This window comes from Ochotona princeps, chromosome 13, assembly GCF_030435755.1.
Source record: "Ochotona princeps isolate mOchPri1 chromosome 13, mOchPri1.hap1, whole genome shotgun sequence".
Taxonomy (NCBI): domain Eukaryota; kingdom Metazoa; phylum Chordata; class Mammalia; order Lagomorpha; family Ochotonidae; genus Ochotona; species Ochotona princeps.
In genome coordinates, this window is record NC_080844.1 from 50,228,125 (window position 1) to 50,232,611 (window position 4,487).

The 4,487-nt window shown below is 53.7% G+C and overlaps 1 pseudogene; it reads left to right on the plus strand.

Moving 5' to 3' along the window:
• The first annotated feature begins 1,803 nt into the window (after nucleotides 1–1,803).
• LOC101530760 (AP-5 complex subunit sigma-1-like) lies at nucleotides 1,804–4,002 on the plus strand (annotated as a pseudogene).
• Nucleotides 4,003–4,487: the final 485 nt, after the last annotated feature.

Here is a 4,487-nt window from a genome sequence, read left to right on the forward strand (position 1 = left end):
GCCTTGCCTTGCCTTGCCTTGCCTTGCCTTGCCTTGCCTTGCCTTGCCTTGCCTTGCCTTGCCTTGCCTTGCCTTGCCTTGCCTTGCCTTGCCTTGCCTTGCCTTGCCTTGCCTTGCCTTGCCTTGCCTTGCCTTGCCTTGCCTTGCCTTGCCTTGCCTTGCCTTGCCTTGCCTTGCCTTGCCTTGCCTTGCCTTGCCTTGCCTTGCCTTGCCTTGCCTTGCCTTGCCTTGCCTTGCCTTGCCTTGCCTTGCCTTGCCTTGCCTTGCCTTGCCTTGCCTTGCCTTGCCTTGCCTTCTCCCCTTACACCCACCCACCACCCCCGACCTGCCCTGCCCTGGCGTCACCTGCCCTGCCCTGGCGTCACCTGCCCTGCCCTGGCGTCACCTGACACCACCTGCCATGAGGTCCCCTGCCCTGGCGTCAAGTGTCCTGGCGTCACCTGCCCTGCCCTGGCGTCACCTGACACCACCTGCCCTGGCATCACCTGCCCTGCCCTGGCGTCATGTGCCCTGCCCTGGCGTCACGTGCCCTGCCCTGGCGTCACCTGCCCTTCCCTGGCGTCACTTGCCCTGCCCTGGCGTCACCTGACGTCACCTGCCCTGGCGTCACCTGACGTCACCTGCCCTGGCGTCACCTGCCCTGACGTCACCTGCCCTGCCCTGGCGTCACTTGCCCTGCCCTGGCGTCACCTGACGTCACCTGCCCTGACGTCACCTGCCCTGCCCTGCCCTGGCATCACCTGCCCTGGCGTTACCTGCCCTTACGTCACCTGCCCTGACGTCACCTGCCCTGCCCTGGCGTCACTTGCCCTGCCCTGGCGTCACCTGCCCTGACGTCACCTGCCCTCGCGTTACCTGCCCTGACGTCACCTGCCCTGCCCTGGCGTCTCTTGCCTTGCCCTGGCGTCACCTGCCCTGGCGTCCCCTGTCCTGCCCTGGCGTCCCCTGCCCTGCCCTGGCGTAGCCTTCCCTGGCGTCCCCTGCCCTGCCCTGGCGTAGCCTGGCGTCCTCTGCCCTGGCGTCCCCTGGCGTCCCCTGGAGTCACCTGCCCTGCCCTGGCGTCACTTGCCCTGCCCTGGCGTCACCTGACGTCACCTGCCCTGACGTCACCTGCCCTGCCCTGGCGTCACCTGCCCTGATGTCCCCTGCCCTGGTGTCACCTGCCCTGCCTTGCCCTGCCCCACCCCGTCCCCACGGGATGTGACGTCATGGGATGTGACGTCACGGGGTGGGATGTTATTGGATGTGACGTCATGGGATGTGAGGTCACGGGACGTGCTCTGACGTGACTGGAAGTGGTCTGACATGACAGGGTGTGACGTAACTGGATGTACTCTGACGTGCTGGATGTGCTCTGACGTGACGGGATGTGACGTGACATGCTGTGCTGACGTGCTGTGATGTGACGTGACGTATCTGCCTTCTCATTACATGTATGCAGTGCACTGCAGTTGGTGATGCTACAATGGGAAGGATGACCAAACATTGGCCCCTTTCACTTGAAAATAGAAACATGGACAGCATCTATTATTTTAGTCCTCCGCTCCAGTTACCTGCCTGGCATTCTCCCCCCTTGCACAGCACGGGAGTCCCATAACAAATACCCGTTCAGTTCAAGACACGATTGTTTCACACCGGGCAGCTTTGCCCAAGGAAACCATTGAAGCTCATCTACCATGGCAGTTGTGCAGACATCCGGATGCTGTGCTGCAGAAGCCCACTTCTGGGTGTCTGCTGGCTTTTCAGGGGCTAGTGGGACTGCCTGTCCTACGGAACTGGGATTTCAGATAATGAAGCGCTGGCATGGTGGAGAGGTATGTGGGATGAGGGTAGGTTTAACATCAATACAAAGCGACTTGTTCATACTTTGAGAGCCTTAATCTGAGAAAATTAGCATGTCTTATTATGAATTAGCCCATTTTGTAGCATCAAACCCACTTACGGGAGTGGACCCATCTTTCTGCCAAAATCCAGAATAGAACCTGTTTACCAGGACAATAATACTTACAACGGAGTGGCCTTGCGTGGCACAGGTAGAAGCAATGCAGCACGTCCCAGCTCTGGAGAGGTGAGTGAGTCAGAAGATCACGTGATTAAGTAAACCAATCACATTAAGCACAGATGTCTTACTGCTTTAATTCTTACTCCTCCTTTCCAATCCCCAAACAAGTAAAATGACAACCGCAGGGTCCTGTATGGGTTTCAGGGGAATATGTCTGCTTTGCCTTCTGAAGGCCTGCTGAAACAAACTGCCACAAAACAATGAGAGAAAAAGCACAGCATCACTGTGTACAGAAACAATCACAGAAGCGGAGCACCTGTTAGTGCTAACATACTTCTTTTTTTTTTTAAGATTTATTTAATTTTACTGGAAAGGTAGATATACAGACAAGAGGAGAGACAGAGAGGAAGATCTTCCGTCCGATGATTCACTCCCCAAGAGAGCCGCAAAGGCCAGTGCTGCGCCAATCCGAAGCCGGGAACCAGGAACCTCCTCCAGGTCTCCCACGCGGGTGCAGTGTCCCAATGCATTGGGCCATCCTCGACTGCTTTCCCAGGCCACAAGCAGGGAGCTGGATGGGAATAGGAGCTGCCGGGATTAGAACTGGCGCTCAGATGGGATCCTGGCGCGTGTATAGATACCAATTATATGTACAGCCATAATTTGTATGTACATATTACCCTACTTTATCCTTCACAATACTATAAATTACTAGCATCATTTCTCCACTCCATGAAGCAGGTATTGCCATACTACTCACAGACGGAAATCTAAACACAACCTTTTTCGATCCTGTGGGGGGTGGAGACCCTATTTTCTATCAACACCTGTTCTAATTTTTTGTTCACCCTGAAGTTTACATTTTAATCCTCCCTGGCTTTGGTATAATCTCACACATCATAACTTACTATTCATGGAAAAAAATAACCTTTCGTTGATATAAGAATAATTCAGGCTGTAATATCTATCGGCTTCCTATCTATCTACAAGGGATGGAATAGCTTATAGCCACATATAGTGGTGTGGTATAGGAGTATGAACTATTCTCCCACATTACCTCTGATTCTTGATTTTATTTACTATGAACTATGAGAGGATCCTCCGCTATAAACTAAACTTTGGAGCCTTACATTAATGTGTATCTATTAGGCGGAGTGAGGGGACCAAAATCGAAAAGTAGTTTTAATCTTAGATCAGGTAAAAAGTTTAAAAGACACAAAGGAAACTGTGTTCCAGCTTTTCTTTTATCTTTTAAGAGCAGGTGGTTTATAGCAATTGAACTCCACAGAATCCAAAAGGTTTATCCAAGTTCACACAGCTAGAATACTTTATGTCTAACTTACAGAATTAGAATTCCCAAGTGTTTTGCTGTTCTTTCTGCATTATCACCAACTTGGCCTCCACTAATGGAACTTCCAGTGTTAAAGTCAGAAAACAATTCAGCTTGCTTTCCTTTGTCCAACCTGTTTTATTGAACAAAGCACTTACGCTAAATTTCTATGATTGGGAAAGTGAAGTCAGATGCTTTGACTTTGTAGGAGAATGGCATTATGGAATAGGTTATAGCCTGCAGCAGCAGGCATCTGGCCGGACCGCCGTGGACCTTCAGGCCCGGGTCTTCCATGAGCCAGTGTTCCTGCCCGAGGCCCCATTTGGAGCCTTCCACCTGGCGGCAGGGGGACCCTTTCTGGGAGCCACGGATGGTGTTGTGGTTGGGCGTGCTGTCTTTAGGGTTCACCTTGGTGCTGGACGCCCATGACAACCTGCTGCTGGCCCGCCTCCTCCTCGACCACCTAAGCTGCTGACCCCAGGCACCAACCTCCTGCTGCGGGCTGACCGCATCGAGGGCCTCCTCTCACGCTTCTTGCCCCATGGGCAGCTGCTCTTTCTCAAGGACCAGTTTGTCCAGGTCCTGGAGAAGGATTTCAGTGCCTCTTGGCCAAGCTGACTGCTCGCCAGGATGGGGCTTCCTGCACAGCCAAGGGATGCCAGCGTCTGTCTCCCGTCCAGCCACAGCCAGCTCCAGGCTTACTTGGCACTGTGGACAGCACACACTGACTACAGGGGAGCCAGACAGAGGGCGGCGGGGGCACCCGGCCCATCCTTGGGTGGGTGGGATCAGAGCACCCTGTTGTGTGTGGCTTCTTCGGGTGTCTGTGTCAACACCCCTCCTTCACGGCTCCCTCAGCCTGCGGTCTCACAGCATGACACAGGTCCTGACCCTGCCGGGCACTCATGCAGGATGTGGTCAACCAGGACGCATTCTATCTTCTGGCGGCCACTGTTCAGAAATGTGCCTGCTGTCCAGCGGAGTGCCTATGTAGCCCCTGCCCCTGGAGCCAGCCAGAACTCATGGGCTGTGGACTCCCTCTGTGGGGACAGAGGGGCCAGCTGGGGAACATAAGGGTCTGTGTGACACTCTTCACTTTGGATTAAATGCATGGGCTTGTGATGGCAAAAAAAAAAAAAAAAAGAACAGGCTTAT